This window comes from Cibotium barometz, chromosome 24 (assembly GCF_041138505.1).
Source record: "Cibotium barometz isolate CiBa-2024 chromosome 24, ASM4113850v1, whole genome shotgun sequence".
Classification (NCBI taxonomy): Eukaryota; Viridiplantae; Streptophyta; class Polypodiopsida; order Cyatheales; family Cibotiaceae; genus Cibotium; species Cibotium barometz.
In genome coordinates, this window is record NC_141069.1 from 23,254,694 (window position 1) to 23,272,690 (window position 17,997).

The window sequence follows — 17,997 nt, forward strand, 5'->3', positions numbered from 1 at the left end:
AAACAACACACAATCAAGTAAACATTGCCAAGATCCCAACACCCTAACTAGTCCATGATGACCTAGTCACGTGTGCACGTTATTATGACCACCATATGAGAGCCCTCAAGAAACTTCTAAAAGTCTATTAGAGAATCTTCAAGAAAATCCAAGATTTCTACTTTGCAACCGAGTTCCAAAATCGTGGAATCAAACACAATCACATTTTGATATGGATAAAGGATGCTCCTATTTTTGGTCGAAAAACAAGCCAACAAATCATAGACTTTGTCGTCAACAAACAAGTCAAAACACTTCTATCAAGACCACATCGATACATCTTAGTTACAAAAGAAATATAACTGGGGAAAACAACAACTACACTATCACACCACCACAGTATCCAATACAACCAAAAACAACAAGAATGGTCCATCATGCACAAAGATTAATGCTAGAAAGACTGTCTTTTGATCCAATTGGTTAGCCACAAAATGGCATCATATAAATAGCACTCTCAAGGGTATGCATCAAAGAAAATTTATACCTTGCCAAACTAGTAAAAACGCTCACTTCCACATGGACGTGTGTGAAAGATGAAATGGTGAAAGCAAGCTTGGTTGTAGCCATTTTTTGTGAGATTCAAGGCATTTATTGTATTTAGGTAACTTGCGTGACCCATAACTTATACATTGCTCAATAGAATTTGACAAACTTGGTCTCCAACTAGCACACATTACAAAATTGAATATGAGACCAAAAAATATGGAATTAAAATTTTTAATGAGGTCATTAGATCATTACAAGTGCTATGTTGCATGTGAAGCATGTATACTAAATAGTATAGGATGTAACAATTTATTCAAAAACATTAAAAATTTATTCTACACATACATGCAACCAAGTAATCATTCAAAATTACACTTTGTGAGATTCCCCTCAACAACGAAAGGACACACATGATTGAGAACATTTGGTATGGTTTAAGGGGCCTCCATTGTTGTGTTAAAATTACACACACCCATTCGAGGGCACAAACTGCAACTTTTTCTTGATTTGTTGAAAAGTAAAAAGGATTGAAAAAATGGAATTCAAACTTATGGAACTAATGCATGATGATAGTGGTAGCTTGATTCACCCTAGAATGGATGAAACATAAAATATTCAATTCATGCATGTGCAAAGATCTTTAAATAGATCCAACACTTTTGCATTGCTTCTTTTTCCATGCACTTCCTTGCTATAAGGCCCATAAGCATGTCAAAGGTCATTGCATTTCATAATCCACAACATCAAACATGGTAGTGTGTCCTTTGGCCTATTTGTTCGTTTAAACATTTTATGCCACATTGCACTTGCTTGGGGGTCACTGGTATATCCAATTTGTTGATGTGTATTGATGGAAGAAGGAAACCATGGTCACTAAAATTTCACATCCCTTGTGTGGGATTTCAAAATTTCATGCCTCTTGCTCTGGAAAACTTGAATACGATACATAAAAAATCGTGCCGCACTGCAACCTATAAAGTGCAATGTACCTCCTTCTAACACACGCTTTCATTTGGTATAATCTCCCTCATTCATTCAGGTAAGTTTGACTCATCATCTTCCCTCCTTTGCTCGCTTCACAAGCTACTTGGTCTATGTTATGGTGGTTCATCAATCGTCACCATGCCATCATGCATAAATGGAAAGATTCATCTCATCATGGCTTGCAAGAGGACCAGATATAGAGGCTACTAGATAGAAAAGCTGAAAAGCTTGGTCAAGTCACAAGGAGCATATTGTGGGGCGAGGAAAGAATTAGCACAATAGCAAAATGGCAACAGAAGACATGTTTGCAACGTTTACTGAGAGAGAAAAAACACAAAGAAAAAAAACTCCTTGTAGAGCAACAGTAGGTAGTAGATGCAGATGCATGCATTTGAACATTGCCAATAGAGTAAAGAGCATGAGCTATGGTCTCACAATTGGTGGGAGCATTCAAGGAAACAACATCATGCCATTCAAATGACTACTAGTCTCAAGTCTTTAGAAGAACATAAATATGTTTTCACGTTTTATTTCAGATAGTTGTGGAGATGACTTCTATCATTGTTCCAATTGTTGAAGAGGCAATTTCTAATATCGTGGTGTCGTCTACATGGTCTATAGTAGGTGGTTGTTAAACGTATGCCTTTAATTTTTAAATCAAAGGATCTTGTAGTGGGCTGCAATAACAAGTGGCCACTGGTTGTCTATGGGGCCCCAACAACCAAATTCAACCTACGGCGCTCAATGCCAGCTAGCCAGGCATTCCTACCAGGGTAGCATAGGCAGGATTGTGCTCTTACCTTATAGTAGGTATCCAGGCTCCTCCTGGGAATGGTCTCACCAGAATTCTCAGGCATGCGAGAATCTCCTAGCGTAGAGTCTTTCCCGCTAGAGCAGGCGGGAATGTGCTCTTAGCAAGCCCAAAAAGGCCAAGCGAGTGTGCACGTACCCTTTTCCCTTTACAGTACCCTTTTCCCTTCTTGAAGCCTGCACCCAAAAAATCATAGAGTGAAATCTACCAACACCTCGGGAGATGTACACCCACGAGACTATACTCTCTAACTTGAGAGATGGCCTAGTACAAAGTGAAAGGGGTGCACAACTTAGATCAACTAGTTGCAAAGAGGGTGACATTATCTATGTTGTTTTCCTCTGAAACAAATGAGAAATGGCTTGGGCGCACAACATTGAAGATTTTGTCAATCAGAAGGACCAATGTGGCTCCAACAATTGGTCACACAGTGGAAGCAATGCAACCCTATCCCGATCTGAGAAGTCTATGGTCATCAACAGAACACAAGAAAAGGAGAGACAACCTAAGTGAGGAAGTCATTGCTAGAGTGACATTGTTCTAGCACAACAACACAAGAGTTTCTCCAAATAAGAAGGACATATGAAGAAAGAAGATGGGATGCAAGTAGTTTGACGAGCACATCATACACAAGCTTGACAACACAGGCCAGTAAACCCTAAATGCATGTCAGTGAATTATGATTGCTTGGAGCTCATGTGATTGTCCTAAACCAGTCCAGTGGTTAAAATAGTTCTTGTAAGAGTTTGATTTATGTTTTTAGTGTGCCATCTCGGTGGTTGTGGTAGTTGTGATTTCCCATTGAGCTAGTTCAGGTCAAACACCAGGCTAGCTTGGACTTAATGTGATTGTCCTAAACCAACCCAGTGGCTTAGGACAAACACCAAGCCACCGAGTTGGTTCATGGAGTCAACATGATTCTCCTAAACCAACTCAGTGGTTGGAAAAGCAATATATTTTGCATCATGTGATGTGTTTTGTAATAGTTTAATGTGTGATTTCCCACCAAGCTGGTTCAGGTCAAACATATTAATGTGATTGTCTTACACCAACCCAATGGTTAGAACAGAAATAAACATCAATGTATTCCGCATGTACTATGTTTTGTTATAGTTTAATTGATGTTCTTTGCATGCGCAAAACCAATTTCCCACTAGGCTGGCTTGGACTTAATGTGATAGAGTCCTAAACTAGCATGGTGTGGTTTAGACAAATATGGGTTGGTTCAGGTCACACAACACCTGGCTATCTTGGAGTAAATGTGATCAACCTAAACTAGCCTGGTTGTTGGAATAATAATATATTTCCCATGCATGTATTGTGATGTACTATGTTTTGTTATAGTGTAATTAATGCTCCTTGCATGGTCAAAACTTGATTTCTAGCCTAGTGACCTAGTGGTTGGAACAACAATATATATTTCCCATGCATATATTGTGATGTACTAAGTTTTGTTATAATTTAAATTATTCTCTTTGCGTACTCAAAACTTGATTTCTAGCATGGTGGCCCATTGGTTGGACAATAATATATTTCGGATCATGTGATATGTTTTGTAATAATTTAATATATGTTCTTAGCGTGATTTCCCAACAAGATGGTTAATATGATTGTCCTAAACAAGCCCGGTGGTTGGAACAGCAATATATTTTGCATATACTATGTTTTGTTATAGTTTAATTGATGTTCTTTGCATGAAATATGTAGTATGTTTTGTTATAGTTTAATTGATGTTCTTTGCATGAAATATGTAGTATGTTTTGTTATAGTTTAATTGATGTTCTTTGTGCACCCAAAAGTTTATTTCCCACCGGGATGGCTTGGAGTTAATGTGATTGTCCTAAACCAACCTAGTGATTTCCTATGTACTATGTTTTGTTATAGTTTAATGAATGTTCTTAGCTTTCCCAAAATGCTTTTCCAACCAGCTCGGTGGTTGGAATAGTTGCATTTTTAAATAGTTTAATGTATGTTCTTAGCGTGCCCAAAACTTGATTTCCCACCAAGTTGGTTGAGTTCAAACACCGGGCTTGGAGATTATGTGTTTGTCCAAACACCAGCCTGACTGCTGGCTCAAGTTCAACACCATTGTCCTAATCCAATATGGTGGTTGGAACATATTCTTTGCATGCCCAAAATTTTATTTCCCGCATGTTGGATGAGTAGACGGAGTTGTACTTCGGATTTATGGGTGAGAATCCAAACATTTTGATTGGGAAAAGAAGATTTGAGCATTGTAAGCCCTGGTACATTAATAAACTCAAAGACAAGAATGTGTGTTGTTGCAAAACACATATAGACTTTGACCCGGCCGAACAAGCGTTGAATGGCTTGAGATATGGTCATGTTAGAGCATCGCTTCATGGAGATAGATGCCCATGTCTCGTAAGTGAATGCCCTATTTGTAGGGACACCTAGATCCTCGTCATACATTGCAAGGGTAACTAAGTTTGGTAGCCTAAGGTTTGTGTGGAAGCCACTGCTCTATCCAAAGGGAGACTCTTAGTGGCACTCCATTGAATGCATTTGTGGCACATGCCCATAGTGTGGTATGAAGGAGAAGCAATATGTATGTCCAGATTAAATGAGGGAAGACAACCTTGTTGTGTTGTAAAATGGAGGAGATTTGAAATGGTTGATGTTGAAGGATCATTAAAAAAGAGATGGCTACTATCATATAAGAACACTCGGTCGAGGGAGCTTACAAATCACTTGGCTCAATCCATCCCAAAATATGTGCTTCACAATTTCACAACTAGCTAGCAAGACAATCAATTCAGAATGTGCCTTGACAATTTCCTTGAGGACACAATTATCTATGTGACAGATTTTGCTGAAAATTACTCATTTCAAGAACAAGATGAGATACAAAGCGCTTAATCACTGGTACAACAAGTAGATAACAATTTTACTGCATACCACCTGCAGGAGTTTAGGAAAGTGCAATGCATGTACCATTTCTACATTTTGGACGACATGGAACATGCCACCTTGTTTTTTCAACATGATTTTCTATTGCATTGGGAATGGTTTAAAAAATATGAACCCCATATATAACAAAAAATAAAACAACATTGGGTGTGGTCAGATGGAGCTTTCTCTCAATTTAAATCACCATGTGGATTCTAGTTTGTCTCAAGGTTTAAATCCTTGACTGGTCTAAACATGATGTGGAGTTTCTTTGGGTCTAGCCATGGCAAAAGGGAACATGATGGATGTGGTGATGTTATTAAGCAAGCTCTTTAAAGACAACAATTAACATGCACCCAATAAAGGTTACAAAATGCCCATGATGTTGTAACATGGCTTGCAGTTAACCTCTTCACACAGGGGTGCAATCAACACATACAGTAAACAAAGCCTCAACAACAATTCAATGTGTAGAGTGTTCCATGAGGTGAAAGTGGATGAAGTGCAAAGGAGATACAAAGAGGATTGTGAGACCATTTATGGAACACATAGTTTGCACAATGTATGGGGCTTTTCAAACAACCACCTTTCGCTCAAAACAAGAAACATTTCTTGTTTTGTAGTGCGTGCATCACAAGGCATCATGAAAATTATGAGGACATTGCAACTATGAAGCAATGGGAGCTATGTCATGTTTTCCCTCTATGTGGAGATGGCTCTAGAGAGACAAAAAATGTCACACCACAATTCGAGGAGGGTTTTGATGACTTCATTATTAACGCTCTAGAAGAGGGGGGTAACTTTGCAGTTGTCATTTCCTCTGGGGATGAGGAGTGAATGAGGAAGATGACCCATACTTTGTGTTGAAGAAAACACCCAACAAAGGCTAGCCATATTTACATACTATTACATAAGAGTCCACAGACGTATGCATACTCTCATCTAGTAAGAGCTATTAAGTTTCAAATCCAAGCTATGTCTGGAGGAAAGAAGGGCTTCAAAATGGATGTAGACACACTTGAGCAAATCATGTGGTGTCTTGCAATAGAGGACTAAGACAATACATGAAAATGTATTCTCATTGTGAGAACTCAGTACTATATTCTCATTGTGTAACGAGTTTCTTTACAGTCCACAATAAAATGATGGGAGATAATTTATCATTAGATAATCATGCTGGTTATAGTTAATCCTAAACCACTTATCCTCAACAACCACTGTACTGGTTGCAGTTAATCCTAAACCACTTATCCTCAACAACCACTGTACTGGTTGCAGTTAATCCTAAACCAAGGAAAATGTAGGCCACTTATATTGTACAACCACTAAACTAGTTGTAGTTAATCCTAAACCAAGAAAAATGTATGCCACTTTTCTTGTACAACCACCACGCTAGTTGCAGTAAATCCCAAACCAACGAAAATGTAAGCCACTTATCTTGTATAACCATTGCACTAGTTGTAGTAAACCATAAACCACTTATCTTGTACAACCACTGTGTTGGTTTGCAGTTAATCCTAAACCACTTATCTTTTACAACCATCGTGCTGGTTGTAGTTAATCCTAAACCACTTATCTTTTACAACCACTGCGATGGTGCAATTAATCCTAAAATAACTTATTTATAGGAAAATTGTGTTCTCGTTACTATACATACAAGAACTTTAGCAAATAATAAAAGAATATGTAGAATGGTATCATTAATAATAAATCAAACAGGTGCATCTCATAAAGTGCTATAAAACCATCTTACTAAAGCCATCAGGTCTACAACTTTCATGTATGCTTTGAGATCCCTTCATCAGGTCCAGGGAAAGGTCCACTCTACTTTGAGCTCCCTTCATTAGGTTTGCTCCCTGATGGAAAGTGCGGGTTGAGATTGGGATTCTTCTTCCCTTGATCAGGGGGCTGCTTCTTCCCTTCATCAAGTACCTTTCTTTTTGTGGCCAATGAATGTGCATCCACTACTTTCTCTCTTTTTGTGGCCAATTAACATGCACTCGCAACTTTCTCTCTTCGTGGATAGTTGCAGGCATGCCCATTTGGTCTACCCATGACTAGGGGGGCAGTGGCAAACGACAAGTTGTGCATATCGAGATCATATGCACAAATACTTTAAAGCAAAACACATGCAGAGAGTGGCCACACTGGGGCCATTTCATCTGGCACTCATCTAAGATGTGCCCATGGAAGGTCGTGCACGTGGGATGCTGCTGCATTGGAAGAGGATAGTCATCTAATTTAACTATTGTGGTTGTCAATACCATAGTTGGACCTTTTACATGAGCAAGCTGTTTCTTGATTCCTTCCTACCTCATCCTGAGAGTGCACACATTCTCCTTCAACTCCTCCACATGCTACTTGCTTTCGACAACAACTTTATCTAAAGAAATCAACTACAATCAAAGTTGTTTAAATTCTTTTACAATGTCAATGTAGACATCTTGAGAGACAACCACTCTAGATTGGGCATCAAAAAGGGTGGAGGACTACCTCTCCAAATTTTTAAAAGCCTTGACAAGCTCCTCCACATTGGCATTGTAATTCAATAGTAGGGAAATGTGATTATCTTTCCAATATTGCACTTTCTCATTCTCAATGTGCTCCATTGTAGCTGCTCTCTGCCCGATCTGCATCCTTCTTGGCTTTCAAGACCTCTTGTAGCTCCTGCATCACTGCTCTAGTTTGTGCATTTTTCCTTCTCAACTGATCTATAATATCGTCTTCTCAATGATCAATATGTTCTGCATGTTGCAAAACCATTTGTAAAGAACCTCTTTTTTTTCTTTGAGCATTAAGGTTGTGCTTCACATATGTAAGCTTGGCCTCTGCTTGGGTCCCCATCCACTTTAGCATTTTCAAGCTATTGATGCAAGTACTTGATGTGCTTCTTTGCCTTTCCTCCTTGACCATTTTTTCATCTTCTCTTGCTTTGACCTCAGTGGCCTTAGCTTGTTCTTGTGCATGCAAGGCCTTCACTTCTGCCTCCTCTACCATGGCTTGTGTCTACCATTAGGGGATTTTTGGACTCAAAAAGTGCCCTTTGATTAGGAAAGTTAATATTTGCTCTAATAAAAAAATAGGCTCTCCACCAATGAGGAGGCTCACACATTTAAAGTTTGGAAGGAACCCTCTTGGCTCCTCATTGGTTGGAAAAAAAAGTCCCACTCAATCTAACCCACCTTACCAAAGCAAAGGTAAGTTCAACTCTTCCAAACACATCGTAGCCATTGGATCATGAAGGAAGATCAACGGTGGATTCAAGATTATGAAAGAGCTCCATCGAAACTGTTCATAGAATGCCATGTGGAAATATCTTCTTACATCATGAAAGTGGTATATGGAGACCCCTCAATTTATAAAAGATCTAATGGCTAGGATAGACTATACATGAACATGCATGCTTTGATCCTTTCCTTTGTCGATGTGTCATCCAACAAAGTAACATTGCAAACCTTTGATTAAATGAGGCTCTTACATAGAAAGGGTTTGTTTTGCACGGTCTTGGCAATCGCCTTTAAGAAAGAGACTGGGCGTCCGCTCAGTTTCTCTACTACTACTCAAACCTACTACAACTTCACAGTTCCTCTCGTATCAAGAAAGAACTTCCTTGTCTCCTTTAAAATAGCTTGAACATCTAGTGGCAATCTTGAATCCTAGAGTCCACCATCTTTTCTAATCTGAGCTTCGGGGTATAAATCTAAAATGTCCTTTTTCTTCCATCGCTTGTCCAAGTAACAAGCTTGCGAACTACCTCTACGGATGTCGAGCACCTTTTCAATCAAGATTTTGCCAATGTAGTTATGGAACTCGGTGTGTCCAAAGGGATCCATTGGGGAGGGGCTGGATGGAGAGTTTTGGAACTCAATTTGTCCAAAGGGACCCATTTTGAGAGGGTATAAAAGGTGTAGGAAGTTCAAGATGGATAAGTGCAAGGGAGTAAGAGAGGAAGGAGCTAGAAATTGAGGAAGGAGCCAGAAATAGTGACAACCATTGGGCTTAATCGCTGGTTTAGTTCTACTAAACCAGCGTGGTGGTCGATTTAGGCCACTATGATGGTCTCTGAAATGCTAAAATATCTCTCTCATAAAATGTTAAAATCAAAAGAGGTCTCTGAGAACCAAACCAATGTGGTCGATTTAGGCCACTGGACTGATCTCAGAAATGGTAAAATAGATCTCTCATAAAATTTTAAATAGGTATGTTGTAAGATAGCTCAAAAAATACCTCAAAATAGGTCTCCAAGAACCAAAACAACACTGTGGTCGATTTAGGCCACTGGGCTAGTCTATGAAATGCTAAAATATCTCTCTCGTAAAATGTTAAAATTAAAATAGTTCTCTAGGAACCGAACCAATGCGATGGTCGATTTAGGCCACCAGCCTAGTCTGTGAAATGATGAAATAGCTATCTTTTGTCTCCATTTGAACCTGTTGCCATATACATAGGCAGTGATGTGTGTGAACACACTTAGGACCGCCGGGGCACTTTTTCCCTCTTTAGGAGGTTTTTTACCCCGGCTTGTATATACGCCCATCATTCTAGGGCTAACTTATCTTTTGTACATTGACACAATCTAATACACTTTTGTGTTGTGTGCATTCTTGCTTCTTCTTCTCCAAGCTCTGTGTGCTTTCCTGCAACCCTAATTCCAACAATTGGTGTCAGAGCAGGCATCGGCTCTCTCAGGGCTACGCTGCCTGCACCCTCCGACTCACGTTCTCCGATTGAGGTGAGCTTTCACAAGCACTTGCAGGTCCCTATACTCTGCAAATATGCCCGTAGGGCTTTGCGTTCTCATAAATCGCATCTGAGGTCATTTCAGGCTCCGTTTTTGCATTTCAAGTTCTGCACAGGTGTTTTCGTCATCTTCTGCAGAAATTTCGACAGTGTAGTTTTCTGTAAAACAGGCATACGTACTCTATTGTGGACCGTGCTACATAGCACGAGTTGTTTTCTGTTCAGTCTTTGCTTCATTACAGGTAGCTTTTGCATCAGTTTCAGTCAGTGGGGCCATGGCTGATAACAGCAATGATGTATTTCGCATGTTATCTGCTGCTGATGACAAATTGGATGGAGACAGCAACTACCCACTTTGGGCATACATGATGCAGCATGTTTTGGTTGCAAAAGGAGTGTGGAACATTGTGCAGGGTATGGATGTACGTCCAGGTTCTGTGGATGTAGGATCTGTTGAGGATGTTACAGATTCTAGCAGCTCTACTGTTGCTACTGTTTTACCCACTGCTGAACAAGCTCGTTGGGATGGTAAAGATGCGCAGGCTCATGCCTTGATTGCACTTTCTGTCAAACGTAACATCACCCCACATATTCGTTCAGCTAAAACAGCAAAACAGGCTTGGGATATTCTAGCTGGTTTATATGTAGGTCGTAACGAGGCAAAAATCGCTTACCTGCGTAAAGAGCTAGAATTGAAGATTATGTAGGAAGATGATGACATGAATGTTTTTCTTGCTGAGATTAAAGATCTAAAAGAACAGTTGATTTCTGCAGGTGAGACTATTCCTGATCATTCTCTTGTGCAGACTGTTCTTGATGCTTTACCTGAGACATATCAGACTTTTGCTTCCACGTGGAGACTTCTTACTGAGGACAGACCTGATGTTGTCAAGTATGATACTTTAGTTAACAAGCTCTTGCAAGAAGCGCAGTCTAGGCAAAACAGGGCCAGGCAGCGTACAGTTGATCAAGCATTTATGGCTGCCTAGCAGCAGAGAAGAAGTGATAAAGCAGCCCCTTCCACTGTTTCTTCTCCTATTAGTAGGTCTGCAACTTCTTCTCCTTCCACAGGTAGCAACAATAAGTATGAGAAGGCTCTTGATAAAGGCAAGAAAAAGACCAGGTGCAACTATTGTAAGGCAAATGATCATGTCATTAAGAATTGCCCTAAGCTAAAGGCTAAAGAGGCAAAGAAGAAAGAGTCAAATGCAGCCACAATAACGGATGCTTCTACAAATGCAGATTCTGCAAATGTTGTGCAGGATACAGAATGGACGTTTAGCGTGTATTGCCAGTATGACCCATCTGTACATGATGCATGTTTGGCAGTTTCTGTTGACTCTCATGTTTGGTATTTTGACAGTGGTGCTACAAAGCACATTACCTCGCATCATGATATGTTCACTTCTCTTGAGGCTGTCCCTAATGGGAATACTGTCACATGTGCCAATAATGCTTCTTACCCAGTGAAGGGCGTTGGTAAAATTATGCTTACGGCTGCAAATGGCAGCGCTTTCACACTTTCAGATGCTTTGTATGTGCCAGGGATAAAGAAGAATCTATTGTCTGTCTCCGCGCTTGCTAGACTTGGACTTGTAGTCAAATTTGTGGATGACAGATGTACTGTTCATGATTTGACTTCTGGTGATACGATTATTGTATCTGGCACCTTGTTTCGTGGGTTGTATAGGCTCAATTCTTATGACAAGTGTGTGGAAGATTCAGCAAATGCAGTTTCTGATGAAAAGGCAGTTTCAAATGCAAAACTATGGCATGCTCGTTTTGGTCATCTGAACTTTGCTAGTTTGCTGCGTTTTGCAGAAATTTGATATGGTTGCTTCATTGCCCCCTCTTGAGGCACCATTAAAACATGTTTGTGAAGGCTGTATTTTGGGCAAAATGCAGCGTTCTGCGTTTCCAAAGGATGGTTTTGTGCGGGCCACTCGCAAATTGCAACTTGTACATAGTGATGTATGTGGGCCTATGCAAACTCCGTCATTTGGTAAACACTTGTACTTCGTGACTTTCATTGATGATTACTCAAGGCATGCATGGGTATATCCACTAAAGGCAAAGTCCGAAGTGTTTTTGTGCTTCAAACAGTTTTTGCTTATGGTTGAAAAGGTATCTAATTGTAATGTGGGTACCCTCCGTTCTGATCGAGAGGGGGGGAGTACATGTCTAAAGAGTTTGATGCATTTCTGGCTAGTCGTGGGATAAAACACCAATGTACAGTGCCATATACCCCTCAGCAAAATGGTGTTGCTGAGAGAAAAAACAGGTCACTTATGGAGATGGCACGATGTATGGTCAAGAGCCAAGCTTTGCCACATGCGTTTTGGCTTGAAGCTGTCATGTGTGCTGCATATGTACTCAACAGGTGTCCCACTAAGGCCTTGCAGTCTATTACTCCATATGAAGCTTGGCATGGCAGGAAACCTTCTATTGGTCACTTGCGTGTCTTTGGTTGCTTGGCCTATGCTTTAGTGCCTGTGCAACAACGCAGAAAATTGGATGATAAGGCTGTCAAATGCATTTTTGTTGGTTACAGTGCTGAGAGCAAGGGTTACAGATTGTATCATCCACAGTCAAAGCGTATCTTGATTAGTCGAGATGTTGTTTTTGTGTAAGATGCTGTGCAGCCTTTGTTATCATGTACCAAAGAGACAGGTGTGAGCTCACGGGATGTATTTGATACGTTGTTGCCTCTATTTACAGGTGGGAATTCAAATGTAAGTCCTAATGAGGCAAATATTCAGCCTATGCAGATTTCAAACGACATCATAGATCAGCCTATTTCTGATGCAGATTTACATGATATAATTCATGAGGATAGGGCTGAAAATGAGCAGGCTAGAGGTATGCCTAAATGGCTGGTGCAAACCTTGCGTGATAGTAAAATTGATGCACCTATATCTAGTCGTACTCGTTCAGGTTTTCAGCATGCCTCTTATGCATCAGATTGTTATGCTTTGGCTGTGTCTAGTATGTGTGAAGAGGAAGAACCTCTTTCATTTGATGAGGCACAAAAATCAGAAAATTGGTTAGCTGCAATGCAAAGTGAATATGATGCTATAATGAAGAATGGTACATGGTCTTTGTGTGATTTGCCTATTGGTAAAAAGGCCATTGGATGTAAGTGGGTTTTTAAGTTGAAACGAAAGCCAGATGGCAGTGTTGATCGCTATAAGGCTAGGCTTGTTGCAAAGGGTTATGCTCAAGAAAAGGGCATTGATTTTGATGAGACCTTTGCTCCCACTTGTCGTATGACTACCATTCGTAGCATTTGTGCATTGGCAGCTCATAATGGTTGGAATGTACATCAGTTGGATATAAAGACTGCGTTCTTGAATGGAGATTTGCATGAGGAGGTGTATGTATCGCAGCCTCGTGGTTTTGTTCAAAGAGGGCAGGAAAACAAAGTGTGTAGGTTGAAAAAGGCTTTATATGGTTTAAAGCAAGCTCCACGAGCTTGGTATGAAAAGATACATGCATATTTGACTGCACATGGTTTTCAGAATAGTCCAACAGAAAGCACTTTGTATGTTAAATGTGTGGATGATGTACATCTAATCATTGCTCTCTATGTCAATGACATGCTGCTCACAGGACCAAATGAGAGTCATATTACTGATTTTAAGGCTGATTTGAATACCTCTTTTGAGATGTCAGATTTGGGGCATTTGCATCATTATTTGGGGATACAATTTAAGCAGTGTGATGGAGGTATTGCTTTGTGTCAGACAAAGTATATTGAGACATTGTTGCGGAGATTTGGCCTTGAAGACTGCAAGCCTATTGCTACTCCAATGGAGACAGGTTTGAAGTTGAGTCTTCATGATGCTGGAGATCACTTTGATGTCACACTCTATCAGACAGCTATTGGTTGCCTCATTTATGTATGCATTACGAGGCCGGACATTCAGTTTGCAGTCTCACAGGTGAGCAGGTTTATGCATAGCCCAGGGTCTCAGCATTGGAAGGCAGTTAAACGCATCTTTCGCTACTTGAGTGGCACCATACATCTTGGGTTGTTTTATCCCAAGGGGGGATCGTTGCCGCCAGATTTACATGCCTTTTCGGACTCAGATTGGGCTGGTTGCTATGACACAAGAGTGTCCACAAGTGGTTTTTGTTTCATGCTCGGTAGCTCATGCATATCTTGGTTAAGCAAGAAGCAACCTACTGTGGCCACTTCTAGTTGTGAAGCTGAGTACAGGGCAGCTTTCACAGCTACGGTTGAGTGTGTGTGGCTCAGACGGCTTATGGCTGATTTGGGTGTTGGACAGGAGTCTGCCACCTCTATCTACACTGACAGTCAGAGCGCATTGGCAGTTGCGAGAAACCCAGTTTTTCATGCTCGCACAAAGCACATTGAGGTGCATTATCACTATGTCAGGGAGAGGCTCTCAGCAGGAGAGATCAGCTTGGCCTATGTGCCAACACAGGACAACCTCGCCGATCTTTTCACAAAGGCGCTTCCTCGTGAGAAGTTCGAAGCTTTCCGCAAAGCTTTGGGCTTGCTCCCCTTTGTGGATTGATCTACTTCGGGCATGGCACTCCCCTATACATGAGTGCCAGCTCCTCTCTCGTTCACACCATCACTCCCAGGGGGGATTTGTTGCCATATACATAGGCAGTGATGTGTGTGAACACACTTAGGACCGTCGGGGCACTTTTTCCCTCTTTAGGAGGTTTTTTCCCCCGGCTTGTATATACGCCCATCATTCTAGGGCTAACTTATCTTTTGTACATTGACACAATCTAATACACTTTTGTGTTGTGTGCATTCTTGCTTCTTCTTCTCCAAGCTTTGTGTGCTTTCCTGCAACCCTAATTCCAACAGAACCAACGCGATGGTTGATCACCATGAGCATCAAGAACCACTCATTGGTTGCACACTGTGAGCCTGTGAATTATCACGTGTCCTACCTTGTAAGCCCACATGTAGTGCCGTGTGAGCATCATGTGTCTCAACGGTGAGTAAATGCATGGAGTGCTATGTGTCGAGCTCCGTGCACGATGTTCAGAATGATTGTATGCCTGTTGAGTAAAGGCATGGAGTGCCACATGTCAAGCTATGCGCGGTGTTCAAAACGATTATATGCATGTTGAGTAAAGGCATGGAGTGCCACGTGTTGAGCTCTACGTAGTGTTCAAAATGATTATGCCATCCGAGTTCTGACAGATTGTGTCTCATCATTACGCGAGTGTGGCAATCATTACGCCGAGAAAAAACCCAGCGAGAGCATAAACTCGCCCTCAAATTTGAAATCTCACCCACTATTGTGACATGGCATGTCTCCAAAATGGTTACACGATTGGCTACACCTGATCTTGCTTTTACTTGAAATGGATAGGCTCCTCACCTCACTAGCTTGGCAATTCAACATATCACGCTTGGAAAAATGGGTTGGAACTCAATACAATCCCACCATGTCGAAATAAATATTGACTACAACCTCCAAGCATCATATTTACTTTGCCTTAATGAAACTAAAACTATAGACCCTACCATATACATTGACACAAAAAAGTTTTCCACAATAACAGTTCAACAAGATGGGCACCGCACTACTAAACAAGCCTAAACTTTGCCTAACTTCACAAACAACGATGACTATGAATGGTGGACTTGAGGTAATCATAGCACATTTCCAACCAAATTCAAGTCATTCAATGTTATCGTAGCAATATATCATACCAACGCATGCCATTTCAACACATTCTTACAATATATACAACAAATATTACACCAAAAACCCACACATTACCCAACATTCCTTATTGGAGACTTGAACATCGACATGCTACAAGCTTCACCCAAAAAATGACAATTAGCAAAGGTCATGGAACAAAACCATCTACATCTGATAACATAGGGTAAACACCACCAACTAGAATTTACAAATCCCAAATTGATCACATCTAGACAAATGCACCTATGCAAAATAGTCACATACGCACAACAAAAGCCTATTAGACTGACCATGTCCCCATACACATAGCCCATCAATTACCGCCACAACTATCATCATTCAAAACAAAACAAAATAGACAATGCAATCTTAAAACTCCTACCACTTCAAAGATGATCAAGATGGTTGTCAAATTAAAACCAAAGTTCCGTCAATATGAGCCCATCAACACACAAAAAATGATAGCTAGCTTCCCAATATACCAAGAGTGCATGAGTGCCCATGCGCACTCATGCACTCTTGTTATTAGCACTGCCTCCTTAGAGGGAGTGCTATCGTGGAGAACTGGATGTTCCTTCGGTGAACTTCTATGTGTAATTTTTTCTTCTAAAAAATAAGGTTGCTTAGGTAAAATGTTATGTCAAGATAAATTCAACCATAAACTCTAAATAATACTATGAGGTACACTTCCCAATATATCAGGAGACAATGCCCACACACAATTGTGCGCTCTTGTTTCATCAAGTAGCTAAACCTTTGATTGGCTCTCTCTTCTCAAATTGCAGTTTCTGTTCTTTTATCCTCATGGTGCCGCTCACAACTCCTCTCGTCTCCTTCTATTAGCATTACCTCCTCAAATGGAGTGCTATAGTGGAGAATTGGATGATCCTTTTGTGATTTTTTTTAATGTGTTTTTTTTGGGGGGAAAATAAGATTGCTTAAGGAAAAGGTTATGTCAAGCTAAACCATAAGCTCTGAATAACACTAATAGGTGCTCTATATGTGTAAGATATGTGCGCTTCCTAATACACCAATATACCAAAAGGCAATGCACATTTACACTTATTCACTCTTGATATCATTGTTTAGGATTTACTAGCAACTTATAGCAAGATCCAACTTTGACTTTTAAATATCTGGCTTTTAAATATTCAACCAATAGCCTTTATTAGCAACATATAGCAAGCTCCAACTTTGACTTTTTTGAAGATTCAACTTTTAAACCTTACACACACCAATAAGTAATAGGATTGTTGTAACTTGCTACGCTAACGCAAAAATGCATAAAGATAGAGAATATAAATCCTTAAAAGTAAGTACATGTTTCCCTTATTCTAGGAGAATCTAGAAGTTCTTTTGACATTGTTTAGAACCCTTGTGACATTGCACTTCATTGATTTATCATGCTTACAAAACTATCCCACCATCCTAATCTATCGATAGACATCAAGACAAGTGTTAATGCTTCATAAATGAATTACTGAGTAATGCCTCACCAAAACCCCTCCCGGCATGTTGCCATGTTAGGAGCTTAGAAAGTCAATATACCCATCACCGTCTCTCCCATCCATAGTCTCACCCATAAAGCTCTTCTAGGATCTAAAATTCAATTTCTCTCCCACCAAAATGCATACTCCCCCTAGGTGCTAGATGGTCCAAAAGCTGACACTTAGAAGTTGTGGCTTCATCCCAAAAGGATTTTTGCTTCTCATAGAGGTCCTAGCTCCAAATAAGTGACCTTTTTTTTAAAAGTTGATTGAGCTACACACTAAGGCTCTCTATAGCTCATGCAATAGGATTTCTTTGTTACTGTGAAGGTCACAAAGGCCCCTAAGGTTCTACGAGACTAGAAGGAAGAGCGGTTGATGATCGGCATCTATTGCCCCACCTGTCCCTTGTGGCCCTTTAGTGTCTCACTCTTTTATGATTGTCTCCTTCTAGGTAGCACCTCACATGTGGTATATGTGCTCAATGCTCCTTTGATTGGGCCTGAACAACACATGTGTAGGCAACTTAGAATTGGGAACGACCTCTCTTATCCTTCTCCTAATGAGGACTCCATGGGGGTAAACGCCTCTTATCTAGGTGACCGAAGCTTCAATAAGGAACTAAAGAAGATCCTTGGTTTCTATACTCATCTTGTCTTGTCTCAAGGTTGTAGCACACATCCTCTCTCTTGTGGGGGTGGAAAAGCCTCTGAATGTTAAGGCTTCAAGGTTCCCAATGCAATTCCAAGAGGACCATGATCAAAGCACTATCAATAGTCCCCTATTTCCATAGCCAAGTACATAAAAACCAACTACCCGTACTCAAGAAAGAAACACC